Source organism: Portunus trituberculatus, chromosome 49 (assembly GCF_017591435.1).
Source record: "Portunus trituberculatus isolate SZX2019 chromosome 49, ASM1759143v1, whole genome shotgun sequence".
NCBI lineage: Eukaryota > Metazoa > Arthropoda > Malacostraca > Decapoda > Portunidae > Portunus > Portunus trituberculatus.
Genome location: NC_059303.1, coordinates 21,324,984 through 21,346,628, shown reverse-complemented (window position 1 = coordinate 21,346,628; position 21,645 = coordinate 21,324,984). Strand labels below are relative to the sequence as shown.

Genomic DNA, 21,645 nt, shown 5'->3' with positions numbered 1-21,645 from the left:
AGAGGAGCTGGAATGTGAAGAGTAGGGAAGAGAGATTGTGAAGGAGAAAGGAGGAGGCACAGTTGGGAGAGATCAAGTGCAAGAAATGACCATAGACTAGGGGGAAGATAAAAGGAATAGCTGAAAGAATTGATCAAGAGAAAGGCCGAGGGAAAACTAGAAAGAAAACGACTACAAAAGATGAACTACAAAGTAAGAAAGAGGGAAAGAATGACAGGGATTTCTTGAGCAACGGTCAGTTTAAAGAAACGTGAATGTAAAGGAGGAGAGACTTCGAGAAGGAAAGAAACAAATGAAAGGGGAAGTAACAACGAAAGAGGAAGGAAAAGAGGAAAGATTTAAAGAGCAAATATTACACTATTTTTGTGGCGAGTTGAAGGTCGAGTGATATAAGAACTTCCTGTCTCACTTTTTTCATCCAAGTGGTGACAAACTAGGCTAAGGGAAACACATAGAGAGTAGAAATATATACGCCATTCAGAGGGAAAAATTGCTCTTTCACCCATGGAGAGTAAATAAAGACGTAGGAAGAGATTAAGGAGGATTGAGAAAAAAGAATAAAGAAGTAAGATAAAGTAAATGGCAATAAAAACAAATCAGTGTGTGGGATGGAGTAAGTAGTGCAAAAGTAGAATTAATTAATGGAATTAAAAAAAATGTAAGGAATGGAATGAAGGAGTAGAATAAGACGAGTAATGGAATTATATAGAAAAAAAATCACTGTGTGGAATGAGATGAGTATATGAAGTTAATAGAAAACGAATAAGTGTGTGTATGTAATGAACACCTATGATAACAGAAAATGAGACAGTGGAAATGAATGCAGAGCTATAAATGAACGAAAGTGAAGGGAAGAAATAAAAAGGAGTGAATGAATGTTTGATACAATAGATTAAGAAAACAATAAAAAGAGTGAAAATGAAGTAAGCAGTGTAAGATTGCAGTGAAAGGAAGGAACAAGAGAGAGAGAGAGAGAGAGAGAGAGAGAGAGAGAGAGAGAGAGAGAGAGAGAGAGAGAGAGAGAGAGAGAGAGAGAGAGAGAGAGAGAGAGAGAGAGAGAGAGAGAGAGAGAGAGAGAGAGAGAGAGAGAGAGAGAGAGAGAGAGAGAGAGAGAGAGAGAGAGAGAGAGAGAGAGAGAGAGAGAGAGAATACGTGTAAATTTTCTTTTGCTTTAATGGGACAAACGTAAATCTGACTTACACCTGAACCCATCTTAGCAGTACAGACTTTCTCTAACGAGTATCAAACACACACACACACACACACACACACACACACACACACACACCTACTACTACTATTGCTACTATTACTACTACTGCTTCTATGCGAGCTACACACGGCAATAAGCAGGAGCAAGACTAAGGAGGCATAATAACCTAAGTTCTTTAAGTGGACCTGACCCCATAAAGCAGTGCCTGTCCTCATAAGCTCCTGGGTCCGCTGACAGTGTTATTGCAGTACCTCACCACGCCAAGAGAACACAAACGTAGCACGAACGATGAAGACTTCGTACATTTCCTTTTCTCTTACTGCCATAGGTGTCAATTGAAATATAATACAAGTATGAATGATAAACAAATATACTACATGATTAGCTATACAGTCCTTTGCCTTGTATGCACGGGGAGAAATACGGGTTTGATGGATGCTTTGAATGTGTTACTGTTATTAAATTACTTTATGGAGATTCTTTATTGTTTATGTGTCGTGTGAGTGTGCTGCAAAACACTTTCTTGCTTATTACTATTAACTTTATTATTATTATTATTATTATTATTATTATTATTATTATTAGTGGCAATATAAGCATTGGTAATAGTATTAGTAGTAGTATTGGTAGCAAAAGTAGTATAGTAATAGTAGTAATAGCAGAAGTAGTAGTAGTAGTAGTAGTAGTAGTAGTAGTAGTAGTAGTAGTAGTAGTAGTAGTAGTAGTAGCAGGAGTAGCGGCAGTAGTAGTAGTAGTAGTTGTAGCAGTAGCAGTTGATGTTGTTATTGTTGTGATAGTAGTATTAATAGTAGTAGCAACAGTAGTAGTAGTAGTAGTAGTAGTAGTAGTAGTAGTAGTAGTAGTAGTTCTGTATGTCTAGGCAAATGCGTAGAGTGAATGATAGGCAAACAAAAGATGATGCAGAGGAATATATTCTTCGACGTTTCACCTACACAGCCATCATCAGAAATAGAGAGTAACAGGTAGGAAGCAAGGCAGAATGTATACACTCAGAGGTGGCTCTGCATCAGCTTGTGTTTCCCTACCACCCACTCTACACATGGTAGTAGTTGTACAATGGTATTGCTGGTGGTGATATGTCCCAAGCAGTCACCCGTCTTCACACACACACACACACACACACACACACACACACACACACACACACACACACACACACACACACACACACACACACACACAGACAGACAGACACACACAGACAGACACACACACACAGACACACACAGACAGACAGACAGACACACACACACAGACAGACACACACAGACAGACAGACACACACAGACCGACCGACCGACCGACCGACCGACCAACCGACAGACAGACAGACAGACAGACAGACAGACAGACACAGACAGACAGACAGACAGACAGACAGACAGACACACAGACAGACAGACAGACAGACAAACAGACAGACAGACACACAGACAGACACACAGACCGACCGACCGACCGACCGACTGACCGACCGACCGACAGACAGACAGACAGACAGACAGACACACACACACACACACACACACACACACACACACACACACACACACACACACACACACAGTCTCCCAGGTCGTCTTGACGCAGGTGAGGCGACTGGCTTCTCAGTATTACAAGATGACCTGTGTCGTAATTTTTAAGGAATGCACAAATTACCTTGTTGGACTGTACATAATCAGGGCAGAAGGCAATGGAGGTGAGGAGGGAAGGAGAGAAGGAAGGATAGAGTGAAGACGGAATATGGGAAGAAATAGGGAAGAAAATGAGAATAGAATTAAGAAAAAGGAGGACAAACGAACGGTGGAATGACAAGAGGGTGTGAGGCACGTCTCTTGTGCACGCTTCTATTAGAAATTATGATTAAAACACAAACACAAGGACCACTAGGCCATCCACGCCACGCCACGCCGCTCCACGCCACCCCGCCCGGCGCCACGCAACACTAAGCTAACTGGGACGAGCAGCACACAATGAAAATAAGCGAATGTCATACGTAAAGAATGAAATAGAAGGATTATTAAAATTCCAACAAGAATTTTGGATGGAGAGCGAGAGGGATGATGATGGCCGAGAAGGAGGAACAGGAAGAAAAATCATGCAGTTCTCGCGTAAATAAAACGTAGCTAGTGGGGTTATGAATTGTTAAAATGTCTTTATCTCTAAACACTTGGCGCTCACAAAAATTGACACACACCTGGCCTCTCCTCACGCCTGTCGATCCTTGAGCAGATCGGATACGCCACACGGACACTATTGTGGCAAATTGGCGAACATTACCGCTAATATTGGGATGATAAAATACACAGCAAATAATAAAACATGAAATAGAACTTTACGAAGAAAAGAAAAATGAAGAAATTGGAAATGACAATAAAAATGTAAATAAAAAAAAACAGATCAATCAAGCAAGAAAAAATATGAGTAGAAAACTGGGACTGCCAAATGACTAAGGGACAGTTGCAATCCGTATGGCAGAGAGAGAGAGAGAGAGAGAGAGAGAGAGAGAGAGAGAGAGAGAGAGAGAGAGAGAGAGAGAGAGAGAGAGAGAGAGAGAGAGAGAGAGCGAGTCATGGCAAACAGTAAAATTTTTCTTCACATGATTTTCAAAGTAAGGTTCATTTCACATTGCAACGTTACCCACCAAATTTGACCAGCACGTCTTGCACACCTGCGTGAAGGACAGGTGTAGCTTGCAGGAGGATGGGTTACTGGGAGACAACAGGTGAGAGTCACTGAAGGGAATTAAGGGAATGAGTCTGAGAGGAAGGTAGAAGTGTGTGTGTGTGTGTGTTTGTGTGTTCCTTTCCCTCATCCCTTCATCACACACACACACACACACACACACACACACACACAGCGAACGGCTAACGCGTCTGACTACGAAACATTAGATTCTATGTTCGAATGCTGGCGAGGTCGAGATATCAAACATAATTTTTTCTTCATCTGGAAATGTAGTGGTCAGCAGTCACTGCCCCTACACTCTCTTTTAATACTTAAATGTCATATTATCAAGAATATATAGTTTTTCCATTTTCTTTCAAACTCTTTCCTCTCTCTATAACCTGACACCTCCCTCTCTAGTTAGCCCTGCCTTTTTTACCTCTCCATCTCTTCCTCCATTTTTTCTACACTCTTTACTTCTTCCATCTCCTCTCCTTTCCTCTATACTAACTAGTTATTTCCAACATAACTTGCTAGCTAACATTGTCTTCCTTCCCCGCTTCAGCATATCATTCGGGACCCTGATAATGTTCTAAATATATTTTTCATTTTTGTGCCCCGCGTCACCCGCCATTAATCAGTCATCGTAAATCAATCCGCAAACTGGTGGTGGAGCAGCTTAACGTAACACTCGCGTCGCTGTGTGGCGGCAGAAGCACCGTGGAAGGAACTGGTGGAAAGTATAAGCTTCATTTAAGCATACGAGACACTCCCGCCGTGATGTAAACACTGTCCCACATCATTAAGTCGCAAGGAGTGCCGCGAAAAAAAACATATTATAATGGAAGGGAGGACAACAATACCGCTAGAGGATAGGAGCCTTTACCTGTTACAGCCTCATTAGACCACCACCGCCTTGTACACCTGTAGACGAGAGCAATGATTTTTAACTCTTACTACGGTAGAGTCGAGGGGCTTTCTTCCCGGCGGCCCACTGACGATAACAAGCCAACCGTCTCTCGTTCTCGGAAACTTGTTAAGACTAAAATCTGGCCGGAGTCTTCTGTCAGTGGTTTATTTACGTTGTTATACGTTCGTGCTTTGTTAGTGCAGTGTACGTAATGCTGCACGTTGTATGTCTGTGTGTGTTTTGACGAGGGAACATTGTATATCATTAAAATGCATTATTGGAGAGGTTGCTGTGAAAAGGAAATGTTTAACTAGTGACCTCCTAACAACCACCCTTTATCCCCTCATTGCCCACAGACTTGTTGCTCTCCTTCCAATACTTTTGGCTTCACCTCCCACTCACACCCCAACGCAGTACCCTTACACCCATACCGCCTCCGATGTCACCCCTCCATACTACAAAATATTTGCATTAAAATTAAAACTATCACTGGAATCCTCATCACTCTTCACGCTTCCTTCTCCCCTGGCCACAATTACCCACCATTATACATCTTATCACACCTCACCTACACCCTGTACCATTTCCATGCACACTGCATCAGTATCACCTTAATTTCAATCAATATTCGTCCCGATGTCACTTGTGCAGTCTTCCTTCACCTTCCTTCACCTTCCCTCTATCGGCTTCCACCCCTCATGAACTAGTCTTTTAAAATTCCTCTGGGGCTCACACAATGAAGCAAGAGGAGGCATATGACACATCTAAAGGTGGATAAACTTTCAAGCAACTCACGCACACACAAAAAACTTCCTCCACATCCCCAGTCTTTCTCGCGCACACTGATCGACAAGTTTCCCCCTTTACCCACCATATTCCCCATAACCTACAGTACCCCAACGCCTCCCTCCTCACATTGCTACTTTGCAATCCCATTGCACCCCTGAGCATATTATATCTATCTATCTATCTATCTATCTATCTATATATATATATATATATATATATATATATATATATATATATATATATATATATATATATATATATATATATATATATATATATATATAGAGAGAGAGAGAGAGAGAGAGAGAGAGAGAGAGAGAGAGAGAGAGAGAGAGAGAGAGAGAGAGAGAGAGAGAGAGAGAGAGAGAGAGAGAGAGAGAGAGAGAGAGAGAGAGAGAGAGAGATGATAGATAGATAATAGATAGACAGATATATAGATAGATAAATAGATAGATAGATAGAAGGTCCATAAACTGTCTATTTTTCTCCCGCACTATTCTGTTTATTAGCATTTCTGCCTGTTCCATTGCTTGGTACCGTAGTGCTGTGCTGCTGAATCAATTTGTATATCAACGAGTCATTTATTTATTATTAGGAATAGCTTGCTCTTGACCTTGCCTTTTGAAGTGTGTTGTTGTGTGTGTGTGTGTGTGTGTGTGTGTGTGTGTGTGTGTGTGTGTGTGTGTGTGTGTGTGTGTGTGTGTGTGTGTGTGCGCGCGCGCGCTCGTCCCATAATATATTAACTTTCACCTATACCTGTGTGGACTTTTTCGTTAATGATTATTTTAGTGTGTCTTTCATGAACCTTGTAGCGCCACGTTACACGATCTATTTTACATTCTCTCTCTCTCTCTCTCTCTCTCTCTCTCTCTCTCTCTCTCTCTCTCTCTCTCTCTCTCTCTCTCTCTCTCTCTCTCTCTCTCTCTCTCTCTCTCTCTCTCTCTCTCTCTCTCTCTCTCTCTTACGACAAAGTAGTTGGAGAACGAATTTGACAGACAGTAAAGTACTAGCTAGGTGACTTCAGTAGGTATTACGCTTCGCTGCATATCCCGCGCGTACATTATTGTAGGGACTGGCGTCCTTTAGCTTCCAAGGAGCAAGGACTGTAATTGTGCAGTAGTATAACAATATAACCTTACTTTCGCAGCAGCGGAATGTAGTTCTTCAGTCATGCTTTCCTTTGAAAGTGGGCCTTTTTTTAACTTTCTATTTTTTACCCTTGGTTGGCCCTCTTCCCTATGTAAAAAAAAAAAAAAAAATGTGGCGGTGACGTGATGGGTCTTAATGCTTGCCCTGTCAACGGTACTGGTCGTGTAGCGAAGGTAATGAATGATATAAAGAGTAAAGAAAAGAAGGCACAAGAGAGAGAGAGAGAGAGAGAGGCACATAAACAGACAAACAGACAGAGACAAACAGACAGACCGACCGACAGACAGACAGACAGACAGACAGACAGACAGACAGACAGACAGACAGACAGACAAACAGACAGACAGACATAGACATATATAAACAGACTGACAGACAGACAGAGAGGCAGGGAGACAGACACTGGAAAACAAGAAAAAGAGAAACAAATGCAGACAAGGAGAACCAAGCAGCCAATCACACACACACACACACACACACACACACACACACACACACACACACACACACACACACACACACACACACACACTATCAGACAGAAAGGTCGAACTCATCACAATACAAAATAAATGTAACCTAACTTTTTTTCTTGACGAAAGTAAAAAAAAAACATTGATAGACAAAAGAGAAAAAAATGAGGCTAAAATGCCACACACAAACACACGAAAGGTTGCCACGATGAGGATGACAAATACGAAACACGTGTTGGAAAATTGGAGAAAAGTGGCATTTAAAAGAGAAAAATGATTGTGTGGTCGAACATTTGCCAAAGAGAATTCGCGAAAAGGCGGTTTTGTGAGGAAGGCTGAAATAATGGACTGCGCGTTTAGCAATTGTGCAAGATTTGGAATAATGTGAACAGAAGAAAATAATGAATAAATATAGGGTGAAAAAAGTATCGTACTAAAGCATAAAACTTGAAAGAAAAATCGAAAAAACATCATACCATGTAGTTTAAAATGAGAAAAAAAAACTATATGTAACTGATAAAAGAATAGTAATAGCAAGCTATTACAGAATTGAAAATGAAAATAAAAACGGAAGCTCTGAATGAAAATCTGCAGTTAGGAAAGTAAATGTAATATGAAAGACGAAAAGAAAAAAGGAAAATAAATAAATAGATAAATAAACAAAAGAAATAAAACCAAGGAAGCACAAAACAAGAGAAAAATATATTTGTGGAGAGTTTTCATTAACTTAAAAGTGAGAAAAAAAACCTTTCTGCAAAAATATTAATTGCGATATGAAAAAAAAAAATTACACGACGAATCTGTTATCACGTGGATATCGAAAAAGAGAGAAAAAAAAGTACTAGTAGTGAGATTTCATTAAGTAAAAACAAGAAATGTAAAAAAACTTCACAATTAAATTACTTGCGATGTAATACAAAAAGAAACAACACCAATTTAAGACCATGCAGATTTGGAGACATGAATAGTAAGGAATTCAATTAAAAAAGGAAAAAGAAATGAAATGAAGAGAAAACAAGGCAAAAATAAACTGGTATAATAGAATGGTAAGTTACGAAATAAAGAACAAAAAGTTAAAACGTACAATAATATTTTCTTTCCAAAGAATGTACAACTCTGCTAGGATAAAAATCGAGAAAGGAAATAAAATAAAAAATGAAAAGATAAAGCAGTGAATAAATACTGTCCTTGCGGAATGGAGCGATGAAATAACGACAAGCATATAGAATTGGTAATAAAAGCTCACTCTTTGCAACATTATCCTAAAAACATGAAAAAGAGAGGATAAATCAATAAATGAACACGGACACCAGAAGTTAATATTCACATAAGGTTGTGCTAGGCAGTGATTGCAAAGGTGAAGCTCACCACGCATTTCTATGACTTCCAGAAGTCCCTTCCACCACCACCACCACCACCATCACAACCACCACCACCGTTTCAAAGTCTTTACTTCACTATACAAGAGAGAAAGAAACTGCTTAACAAAAATACATATGCATGTAGTTCTTTAATACATTAAAAGCAAACGATGAAGGAATATATAGTACTCTTCGCATGTTTGGGGGGTTTCAGTTACACAGTTTTACTAGATAGGGTGGATTCAAAAGTTTTTCGTCTCATCAATTCCCCTTCTCTGACTAACTGTCTTCAGCCTCTTTCTCACCGCCGAAATGTTGCATCTCTTTCTATCTTTCATGGTTATTTTCATGCTAACTGTTCTACTGATCTTGCTAACTGCATGCCTCCCCTCCTCCTGTGGCCTCGTTGCACAAGGTTTCTTCTTCCTCTCATCCCTATTCTGTCTAACCCCCTAATGCAAGAGTTAACCAGTACTCTCAGTCATTCATCCCTTTTACTGGTAAACTCTGGAGCTCCTTATCTGTATCTGTATTTCCGACTTCTTAAGACTTGTCTTCTTTCAAGAGGAAGGTATCGAGGCATTTCCTCCTTAATTCCGGCTGACGCTTTTCTTCTTTGTAAAGAACCAGCATTCAAGTGGGCCTTTTTTAATCTTTTCTTTTTTTGCCTTTGGCTAGCCCTCTTTCCTACACACACAAAAAAAAAAAAAATACACAAAGATTACTAAGTCCTATTATGATTCATCAGTAAGTCTTAAGAGAACGATCAAGTGAGCTATGGATGGATGAATGAGACAGGAAAAGTAACTAAAATATTGCCATTTTCTTTATACCCCTCCCACATTAGCCACCCCCACTAACATACAGACCACAGCACCATCCAACACCAACCTCCTCCCATAAAGCCCAAACAATGAAATAATCTATAGATTAAAGAAAATGACACTGTAATTAACAAACCTAAACAAACCCATCTATCCCACCCACACCACCCAACCCCAGCAGCCCACAGACTTCCACAGCAGCACCAGACGCCCACCACCGACACCGCCCACACGAACCACCTCTCACCGGCCTGGCTGCTGAGAAATGGCGCCATTGAGTTGGTCTGTTACCCCCTCACGACCCTCACCCATCATGCCACTCCTCTCTCTCTCTCTCTCTCTCTCTCTCTCTCTCTCTCTCTCTCTCTCTCTCTCTCTGACCTTCACTCTTTTTCCTTCCATTGCTTGCTATATATCAGGTTACCTTTCATATTCCTTTCTCTTCTATCATTTATTTCAATTGCTATTTTTTTCTCTATTTGCTTTCGCTAAGCTTCCTTTTTCGTGTTTCGTCATTTTTTCCTCCTCCTCTTCCTCCTCCTCCTCCTCCTCCTCCTCCTCCTCCTCCTCCACCTCCTGATGCTTGTTCTTCATTAATGCCATATTATGTTATGTTTTTTCTTCCTTCTATTTCTTCTTTTTCTTCCTTTTTCTTCTTCTCTTTCTCCTATTCCTGTTGTCTGTTTTGTCTCGATATTCTGTCGTGTTTTCCTCTTCCTCTTCTTCTTTTCCTCATTTTCCTCTTCCTCCTCCTCCTCCTCCTCTTTATGGTCGGCTGGTCTCCCTCTCCTTTCTCTCTCAGACCATCTGTTCTCCATCTCACTCATCTCCTCTAGAGCAGCCTTCCTTTCCTCACTCATCTCCTCCTTCTCTTTTTCTTTTTTCCTTTCTTCTTCCAAATTCTACAAAGTACCGTTTTCCTTCACCATTTTTCATCCTGCTTCCTTCTCTTTTTTTTCTTCTTCCTTCTTTTGTTGCTGTCTCCTTTTCCTCTTCTTCCTCCTTCTCATTCTTTTCTTTCTTCTATCTTCTTTCTTCCAATATTTTTCCTTCGCCCTCCTCTTTTCTTCTTCTTAATCCTCCTCTTATTTCTCATCCTTCCTTTGCTTTCCTCTCTTTTACTTCTGTTGATTTTGATGTTTTCTTCTCCTAATCCTCCTCTTCATTCTCCTCCTCCTCCTCCTCCTCCTCCTCCTCCTCCTCCTCCTCCTCCTCCTCCTCCTCCTCCTCATCATCATCATCATTATCATCATCATCATCACAACCATAATTATACTCCACCTCCTTTCTTTTCCTTAATTTTTCTCTTGTTTTCTTTTTCTTCCTCCTCGCTTTTCGTTTTTATCTCGTCGTCGTTCTTCTTGCCTTTCCCATCCTCCTACTTCTTGTCCTTTTCTTTTCTTCCTATTCCTTCTTTCTGTATTGTTATGTCTCTCCTATCTCTTTCTCTTCTCAGTTTTCTTCTCTTCACATCCATCCCTCTCTCTTTTTTCTCTGTTTCTTCCCTTTCGTCATTCATTTATTTCCTCTATGTCTTTCCTCTCCTTCCCATTCTCTCATTCTCTCTTCGTCTTTCTTTCCCCTCCCAATTATTATTTTTTATTCATTTCTATTCCCTGTGTTCATCTTCCCCTTTCTCTGTCGCTTATTTCTTTTATCTCTCTCTCTCTCTCTCTCTCTCTCTCTCTCTCTCTCTCTCTCTCTCTCTCTCTCTCTCTCTCTGACCTTCATCCTTAATATACTTTTATTTTTAACCTTCTATCCTGTCTTTTCTCATATTACTCTCCTGTTTTATTCATCTACTTCCTATTTCTTATATTTTCTTCCATTTGCCTCTTTCTTCCCTTTTCCACTCTTCCTTCCCTTCCTATTCAAGCCTTCCCTCCTGTCGTCTTCCCTTCCTCTCCTATCTCTTATTCTTATGTCCTTTATTTTCTCCTCTCTTCTCCGTCTATTCAATCTTCTCTTATCTTTTTTTGTTGCTATTCTCTTCCTATTATTTCCTTGTCCTACTCTTCTCTCTTTCTCCCTTATTTCCTTTCCTTTACTGGCTTCATTTCTTACCTTCTGTTTTCTATCCTTTCTATCTTCTCTGTTCACTTATTCTACACCTCTCATCTCCTCTCCTTTCCATCTATTTCTTTTATCTACCTTTCCGCTATGTATCGTCTTATTCCTTCGCCCTATCTCTGTTCCTCTTTTCTTTTTTTAGTCTCCTGTTCCCTCTCCCAGTAATCCTTGTCCATCTACACACTCACTCCTTAATGCTGAGACTCGTGTTGGTTCAGTCGTTCTTAAACTCCCTCCTTTGTCATTTTTTTTTTTCTTAAAGCACATTACGACACGCAACGAGAGAAAGAAAAGCGAATGTTGTGTCAGTATGAATGTTTCTGTGTGTGTGTGTGTGTGTGTGTGTGTGTGTGTGTGTGTGTGTGTGTGTGTGTGTGTGTGTGTGTGTTTCTGTGGTTATCTGTCTGCATATCCCTTTGTTGCAGTGTTTATTTATATCAGTTTCTTCACGTATTTTTCTTGTTCTGTGTTTTTTTTCTTTGTAACAATCAGTATGTCAGTATGAATATCTGTCAATCTGCCCCCACCCCGCTTTCTCTCTCTCTCTCTCTCTCTCTCTCTCTCTCTCTCTCTCTCTCTCTCTCTCTCTCTCTCTTTCTCTATATTTGTCAGGTTAAACAGGACAGGAGTGGCTCGCAATGGTGCATAATGAACAGGTGAGAAGCGACAGGTGTCCCTTGAAAGACGCTGATTAATTGGATATCACATGCAGACCCAATTCCCTGCCTTCTTCTTCAATGACTACCCATAAATAACTCACTGTCTCAACGTCTTGGGGAGGCTGTGAACCTTCAGTCCTCGCTCACCTGTGGGAGGAAAGGGTCAAGTTAGATTTGTTGGTAGTGGTGATAAGTTTAGTTATTTGATTTCTGTGATATTACTTACATTCCCGATGTTAAGTTTTAATCCTTTTATGCTTTTGTGATTTTATGCTTTGAGAATATATATGTATTCGTCGCGGTGGTTACGACTAAAAGGAAAAAAATGTTCATAAATATTTTTTTTATAATCCCTTTGAAGTTTCGTTTTCATTTGAAACAAAAACTATATATAGTTTAATCTCTCTCTCTCTCTCTCTCTCTCTCTCTCTCTCTCTCTCTCTCTCTCTCTGTTCTTATTGCAACCCTAAGACTCGCACCTAGCCCCATCAATCCTGCCTCTCAATCCGCCTCTTCCTGACACAACAAACCCTTTCAATCATAAGGCTTCATTTGAGACACCTGGGAACTACTGTATACTGATTCACCCCTTGGAGGATAACACACCTGGTTCAATGAGATGAGGGTGATAAAGAAAGAAAACTGTAATACCGTAAGCAAAGAAGGAAAAAAAATATCTATTGTAAGAAGACGAGAAAATGAGATTAATATCGTGGAAAAGGAGTAAATTAACTTCAATAACATAAAAACAGTAAGAAAATTAAGTTCGAAGCTGTGGGAAAAGGAAAAGATCAGTTCCGTATGGAAAACAATAAGAGAAAATAAGTTTAATATCGTAAGAAAGGTGGGACAATGAAATAAAAATGCATAAAAACAAATTAGAAAAACTTTCGGTTGAGTTACGTAAGAAATGAGAAAAAAACTTGTTCGATGCGTTAAGGAGAGAAGGACGAGGATCAAAAGAACGAAAATAAAGAAATAAAAATAAAAATAAAAGAATAGTTCAAAAAATATAAATTCAAGCAGTAAGGGAAGATAAACCAACAAGACAATAAGAAGAAAGCGATATATATATATATATATATATATATATATATATATATATATATATATATATATATATATATATATATATATATATATATATATATATATATATATATATATATATATATATATATATATATATATATATTTCTCTAATCCCTCCGCAGGACCCCCCAAAGCAAAGGTGCCTCTGGCGTTTTGCCTCTGCCAGTTGAGGGGACCTGATGAGGTATTATGCTGATTTTCCCTGGAATGATTATTGCTTCCGTGTCAGAGACCCATCTCTTTGTGCTGAACGCATAACAGAGGTGTTAGTATCTGGCATGGAGGCGTACATTCCTCATTCTTTTTCTCAACCTAAACCTTCTAAACCTTGGTTTAACTCAGCCTGTTCTCGTGCTATACATGATAGAGAGGTTGCCCACAAAAGGTACTTGAGCCTTCCATCTCCTGAATCTCATGCACTTTATATCTCTGCCCGGAATCATGCCAAGTCTGTTCTTCAACTTGCCAAACACTCTTTCATAAATAGGAAATGTCAAAATCTTTCAAACTCAAACTCTCCTCGTGACTTCTGGCATCTAGCCAAAAACATCTCAAATAACTTCACTTCTTCATCTTTCCTCCTTTATTTCATCCTGATGGCACCACTGCCATCTCTTCTGTCTCTAAAGCTGAACTCTTTTCTCAAACCTTTGCTCACAACTCCACCTTGGACGATTCTGGGCTTGTCCTCCTCTCCTCCTCCCTCTGACTATTTCATGTCTACAATCAAAATTCTTCGTAATGATGTTTTCCATGCCCTTGCTGGCCTAAACCCTCGGAAGGCTTATGGACCTGATGGGGTCCCTCCTATTGTTCTCAAAAACTGTGCTTCTGTGCTTGCACCTTGCCTGGCCAAACTCTTCCAACTTTGTCTATCGACTTCTACCTTTCCTTCCTGCTGGAAGTTCGCCTACATTCAGCCTGTTCCTAAAAGGGTGACCGTTCTAACCCCTCAAACTACCGTCCTATAGCTTTAATCTCTTGCTTGTCTAAAGTTTTTGAATCTATCCTGAATAGGAAGATTCTCAAACATCTGTCACTTCACAATCTTCTGTCTGATCGCCAGTATGGCTTCCGTCAAGGTCGCTCTACTGGTGATCTTCTGGCTTTCCTTACTGAGTCTTGGTCATCCTCTTTAGAGATTTCGGTGAAACTTTTGCTGTTGCGTTAGACATATCAAAAGCTTTTGATAGAGTCTGGCATAAAGCTTTGATTTCAAAACTGCCCTCCTACGGCTTCTATCCTTCTCTCTGCAACTTTATCTCAAGTTTCCTTTCCGACCGCTCTATTGCTGCTGTGGTAGACGGCTACTGTTCTTCTCCTAAACCTATTAATAGTGGTGTTCCTCAGGGTTCTGTCCTGTCACCCACTCTCTTTCTATTATTCATTAATGACCTTCTTAACCAAACTTCTTGCCCTATCCACTCCTACGCTGATGATACCACCCTACATCTTTCCACGTTCTTTCAGAGACGTCCAACCCTTCAGGAAATCAACAGATCACGCGGGGACGCCACGGAACGCCTGACTTCCGATCTTTCTAAGATTTCCGATTGGGGCAGAGAAAATCTAGTAGTTTTCAATGCCTCAAAACTCAATTCCTCCATCTATCAACTCGACACAACCTTCCAGACAACTATCCCTCTTCTTCAATGACACTCAACTGTCTCCTCTTCCACAATGAATATCCTCGGTCTGTCCTTTGCTCATAATCTTAACTGGAAACTTCACATCTCATCTCTTGCTAAAACAGCTTCTATGAAGTTAGGTGTTCTGAGGCGTCTCCGACAGTTTTCTCGCCCCTCCAACTGCTTACTCTGTATAAGGGCCTTATCCGTCCCTGTATGGAGTACTCTTCGCATGTTTGGGGGTTCCAGTCACACAGCTTTGCTTGATAGGGTGGAATCGAAAGCTCTTCGTCTCATCAACTCCCCTCCTCTGACTAACTGTCTTCAGTCTCTTTCTCATCGCCGAAACGTTGCATCCCTTTCTATATTTTATCGCTATTTTCATGGTAACTGTTCTACTGATCTTGCTAACTGCATGCCTCCCCTCCTCCTCCGGCCACGCTGCACAAGGCTTTCTTCTTCCTTTCATCCCTATTCTGTCCAGCTCTCTAATGCAAGAGTCAACCAGTACTCTCAATCATTCATCCCTTTCACTGGTAAACTCTGGAACTCCCTCCCTGCATCTGTATTTTCGAATTCCTACAACTTGTCTTCTTTTAAGAGGGAGGTATCGAGGCATTTGCTCCCCAATTCTGGCTGACGGTTTTGACACTTTTTGTACTCTTTGGAGAGCCAGCGCTCAAGTGGGCCTTTTTTCAACTTTCTTTTATTTTTGCCCTTGGCTGGCCCTCTTCACTACGCGAAAAAAAAAAAAAAAAAAAAAAAATATATATATATATATATATATATATATATATATATATATATATATATATATATATATATATATATGAGAGAAAAAAGATGAAAGTAATATGCAACCAAAAGAAAAGAAAGCAAACCAAACTCAAAGAGAGAGAGGAGGAAAGTTAGGAAGAGAAGAACATAAATATACGAAAGTCAAAAGAAGAAGTAAAGAATGAAAACAGGATAAAGTGGATAAGGTAATAAAAAACGAAAGGAGAAGGAAGGAATACAAACCGAAGTCAATGAGAGCAAGAAAAGATAAGACGAAAGGGAAGAGTATAAAAAAATGGAGAGAGAGAGAGAGAGAGAGAGAGAGAGAGAGAGAGAGAGAGAGAGAGAGAGAGAGAGAGAGAGAGAGAGAGAGGATAAGCACGTAAAGGCAAAGGAATGTAATGATTCAGTCACTAAATCATCATTATATTCCTTTTTCAACTTTTCATTTTTTCTTTCCGTCTTCTTATTTGTTTTCTTTCTTGTTTACATATGTCTATCTCTCTCCTACCCCTCCTCCTCTTCTACGTACAGCTTTATTGCGATATTTCATCATCATCATCATCAGCATCACTATAATCATTGTCGTTAGCTAATAACATTCCTTTTGTTATTATTTTTGGCCCGAGGCTGCCGAGGAACACAGCTTGACAAGAATACCCTTTTTACTTCGTGGCATGTAAATACCAAAACACGAGTTGTTCATTTGCAGCACGAGAAAACACAACACACACATACACACACACACACACACACACACACACACACACACACACACACACGCCCGGTAGCTCAGTGGTTAGAGGGCTGGCTTCACAAGCCAGAGGACCGGGGTTCGATTCCCCGGCCGGGTGGAGATATTTGGGTGTGTCTCCTTTCACGTGTAGCCCCTGTTCACCTAGCAGTGAGTAGGTACGGGATGTAAATCGAGGAGTTGTGACCTTGTTGTCTCGGTGTGTGTGTGTGTTGTCCTTAAGCAGGGTTAGCATGGATACACTTGAGTCCATTATGAAAGTGTATTTACGGTAGCACAATATACAACAAGTGTAAACCGAGCGAAACGAGAGGCAGGAGGCGTAGCGTGTCAGCCTCAGGCGGTGTCGATCAAGGACTGACAGACAGAAAGGGAGTATGGGTAAAATATAAGGACATACTAACATATGTGGTGTGTGCCTGGTCTCAGGCCTATCCGAAGATCGGAAACAATGAGCTCTGAGCTCGTTCCGTAAGGTAACGTCTGGCTGTCTCGTCAGAGACTGCAGCAGATCAAACAGTGAAACACACACCCACACACACCACACACACACACACACACGCACACACACACTTATGTTTTATTTTTTAGTTCTAATTTTCGTTTTCCTTAAGGAATTTCGAGAGTTACAAGAAACATTGGAGCAAAAATTCAGAGCCACATAAACTGCACATCGTCACGGTATTGATTTCCTCGACAAAACAAAGTTAAACAATATATCAACAATAAAATAAATAAATAAATATAAATAAAGATAACCAAATGCTTATATCCAGCCAGAAAAAAACATAACATTACTGAAAAATACTGAAAATCACAGTAAAAAGAATATAAAAAGATATTTTCGACCAGGTTAGTTGACTGGAGGTGAAATTACTGTTACGTTAATTTAGATGAGTCGAAGGATAGTGAACCAGATTAAAATGAGTAACACAGAGAGAGAGAGAGAGAGAGAGAGAGAGAGAGAGAGAGAGAGAGAGAGAGAGAGAGAGAGAATACAATAAATAGATCGGTAGAAAAATATGAAAAGAGCGGAAATCTGAGGCACAAAGGTAATGTTTATGATGTTGCTGTTGCCATGACGACTCATGTTCTTATCTAAGTGTTATTGTTATTTCTTTCCTTACTGCAGTGCTGCAGACTTTACGTGTCTGGTTTGCATTGTGGGAGATCAATACGGAATATTAAGGTTGTCAATATGACAGATGAAAGGTGGCTTTAAAACAAAACTCCACGAAGGTATTTTTACGACGAAAAAAAAGTGCAGTAACATTTTATTGAAGGATAAGTTCGCTCAATGGCAGCGGTGGGATTCGAACCCACGCCTCCGAAGAGACTGGAGCCTAAATCCAGCGCCTTAGACCACTCGGCCACGCTACCTTGCCCTCAGACTGGGAGGTTGATTGTGATACTTGAAAATATAGATTTCTTCGATAAGGCAGCACCATAAGGGATTCTGAAGAGCACAATGATATGCATTCAGCTCACTGTTTCCTGATCGATGCTTAAATTTATGTCTCCTAATTGCGCTTATTCATCTCTTTAGTCGAGTGAGTTTAGAACCAACTTTTATTGAACACAAAAAACTTTCTAATTCCAAACGGTTTCAATTAGTCAGTCACTTACATTTATTAAATGACAGGCAAATGTAACACCGTACTAATTACGTCCACCACATCCTTAAACAGTCAGAAGGTTAAATATCTCCGCACACTGATTCCAATTACAGTGTCTTCAGTATCCTTGATTAAAAGACCAATGATCATCAGTCGTGAACAGTGACCTCATGACCCGAGACTCGTGACTCGTAGCCTGTTATGAAATTACCTGTGACTAGTGAAAAAATTATTGGTGGTTCTTGACCAATGGCAAAAAACATTCAAGGTCACTTCCGTCTCATTCACGGCCACCAGGGAAGGCAGTCCAAGACCAAATCCGATGAACAAACTGTTTCAACTAATCATCATGTGTGAAAAGTTTCCGCCAGCCGTCATTAGGTTATTTGGCTGAAGTACCATCATTATCATCATCACCATCACCGTTATTACCGTTATCATCACCACCATCACTATCACCATCACTACTGTCATCAAAATTATCATGATTAACATCTTCTGTAATATCTTTATCATCACCATCACCGTTATTCGTATTATTACCAACATTATCATTATCATCACCATCAGCATACATAAACATCAACATAACCATCTTTTACTCAACCAATCTCAATGAACGGTCACCTGTCTTTCTATTCCACTCCACCCAAGCACTCAACGCTTTGCTCTCAGCCTACCTTCCCTTTCCTCCTGCCCATACACAGATTGCCACTGTGCTATAATATAAGAAAGAAGAACATTTAACTACAGCACACGCAAGCACACATGAACGCACAAACGCTATATTTTAACCAAGACACATCAATAACGCAGCAAAAAATATTCTCAAGCACACACACACACAGACACACACACACACACACATTAACACCACTAAGACAAGCCACCTAACCTCTCCCTCCCGCGGGTTTTGAGTTGAGATAGCGCGACAGGTGGTATCAAGATGGATGGCCCGCAGTGAGCAGCCTTCATCCCGCCACCAACTTTGCTGTTAACGATGAAGTAATGAGGCCACAGAATATCAGGTGAGGTGAGCGAAGAAGGGAGGGTGTCAGGAAGCGAGGGGAAGGACTGAGAGGGAAGAAAATGAAAGAGGGGAGGGAAAAACAAAAGGAAAAGAATAGGGAAGTAAAAAAAAGAAGGGTAGAGAAAGATAAGAATAGGAAGAGGAAAAGGAGAGAATAGCTATGAAGAAAGAAAAAGAGATAGGAAGAAGGAAGCGTAACAGAAAGAAAATAAAGAAGTGAGGAGGCAAAATATCAAGAAAAACGGAAGGAAAAATGAAGTAGAAAGGAAGAAAAACTTGAGAGAGAGAGAGAGAGAGAGAGAGAGAGAGAGAGAGAGAGAGAGAGAGAGAGAGAGAGAGAGAGAGAGAGAGAAAGCCATAACAGTAAAGAAGCAAAGAGGAGTCAAAGGAGGAGGAAGAGGATGAAAATGTGGAGGAGGAGGAGGAGAAGACGGATGAAGCGGACGAAGAGGACGAAGAGGAAGAGGAGGAGGAAGAGGAAGAGGAGGAGGAGGAGGAGGAGGAGGAGGAGGAGGAGGAGGAGGAGGAGGAGGAGGAGGCCCCCTACCCTCATCCCTACAGCAGTGGCGGCAGGTAACCCAAAGAGCTCCTGTTCTGTCTTTAGCTTTGTCATTAATGCAAATTGATTAAGCAAAGTTTGGCGCGCTTTAAAACTTTCATCGCCATTATAATGATAAATTGTGGCCGGCAGAGTGGAGAAGGAGGAGGAGGAGGAGGAGGAGAAGGAGGAGGAGGAGGAAGAGGAGGAGGAAGAGAAGAAGAAGGAAAAGTAGGAGGAGAAAAAGAACACCAAGAACAAGAACAAGAAAACAAGAACAAGAACAAGGCGAAAAATAAGAAGAATAAAAGAAAAAAAAGAAGAATGCAGAGAGAGAGAGAGAGAGAGAGAGAGAGAGAGAGAGAGAGAGAGAGAGAGAGAGAGAGAGAGAGAGAGAGAGAGAGAGAGAGAGAGAGAGAGAGAGAGAGAGAGAGAGAGAGAGAGAGACAGACAGACAGACAGACATACAAACATTCCTGGTGAACAAACAAATTTACAGGTAAACACACACACACACACACACACACACACACACACACACACACACACACACACACAGAAAGAGAAAGAAAGATAAGCTAAGTATATCTTCTAATAATCAACTCTTAATCTTTCATCGTGTTTTTTTTAATCTTTTTTATCATTTTCCTATTACATATTTTTTTTATTTTCTTTCTTTTGCGTTATCATATTATTAGTTATTCTTATCTTCTTTCATCACTTTTCTCACTTTCTCATATTGCATTACCTCCACCTTTCCTTCCCTTCACCTTTCTTCCCTCCACCTTCTCTCTCTTTCCTTCTCCTCTACTCGTCTTTCTCTTTTTTTTTTTTTTCATGTGCTTTTGCTTTCCTCCATTCATTGTCCCTCCTCCATTTTTCTCCTCTTATTACGTCTCTATTCTTCTCCCTCTTTCATCTGAGTCTCCTTTGTTCCTGGCCATATAATCTCTCTCTCTCTCTCTCTCTCTCTCTCTCTCTCTCTCTCTCTCTCTCTTGGGTCAACTTTCATCTTTTTATTTCGTTTTTGCTCTTCCTTTCTTGCCCTTCTCTACTTTCTCCTCTCATTCTTTATTCTTCTTTCCTTCCCTTTCTTATTTTTCCCCTTTCTTTCCCCTCCGTGTGGTTCCTTCCCTTCCCTTGAACCTGACTTGCTTACTTCCTTCCTCTTTACTTTTTTTTTCCCCACCTGACCTTCTACACTCCCTCCTTTACCTCCTCACCCTCCTTCCTCCTTTCACGCCTCCTTTACTACTTTTTTCCTTCGTCTTCCAACCTTACTCCTTGTTCTTTTTCTTACTTAGTTCCCTGGTATTTTTTTTTCCCCTTCCCGAAATCTCTATCTCGCTGCCTCCCGTCATGGTGGCGTTTACTCCCTTCTCCCTTCCTTCTCCCTCTTCCTTCCCTCCCTCTCCCTCCCTCCCTCCCTCCCTCGTCAGCACACAAGATGCGGTGCCTTATCGAGCGGCAGCCTTCTTTAAACACATCTATATATATAAAGATGATTGCGCACCTCCATTTAATCTGCCCCCCAACCCGTCCAACAGCCTGCCAACAACCCTCTCCTTCTCCCTACTCCCCTCTTTAGCTTGACCGCTGCCTCACCCTGCTGCTATCACCGCTACCCCTGCTAACACAACCACCAACGACGGGGATGGAGAAAGACAGCGATCTTGTCTAATCTATGAGGAACTTGTCACTGCGTCCATTAAATGCATGATGCCTGACCTCTCCTGAACTGCGACTTGTGTTTTTAAATGCAAGCTTCTCTCAAGACTGTGACGAAAGAAAAAAATTGAACATCATGCCTCAAGAAAAAGACGAAAAGAAAAGAAATCAATAAAAGAAAGAATGATAAATCCCCCCCAAAAAAATAGAATAAAAGTAAATTAATTCAAAACAGCAGGAAAAGAAAGACGGACACGAAGAAACGGCGAGAACCAGGCAGAAAAAGAGGAGTAAAAAAACGACGACGTGCAGGACGAAGAAGACGAGGAGAAAAAGAAAACGGATGAGGGTTTGGCCGCCAGGGGGACGCGCCAATGGGATTCAAAGGCCCCTCATCGCTCAGCCC

General features: G+C 40.7%; 1 protein-coding gene and 1 non-coding gene across 4 annotated transcripts in view; both read right to left on the bottom strand.

The window, feature by feature from the left end:
• LOC123499058 (connectin-like) overlaps positions 1-21,645 on the bottom strand; it is an 831,458-nt gene that overhangs the window by 387,419 nt on the left and 422,394 nt on the right. The gene's annotated exons all lie outside the window — the stretch shown is intronic.
• Trnal-uag lies at positions 17,686-17,767 on the bottom strand. Its single transcript has one exon. It is a non-coding gene; the product is annotated as a tRNA-Leu (tRNA).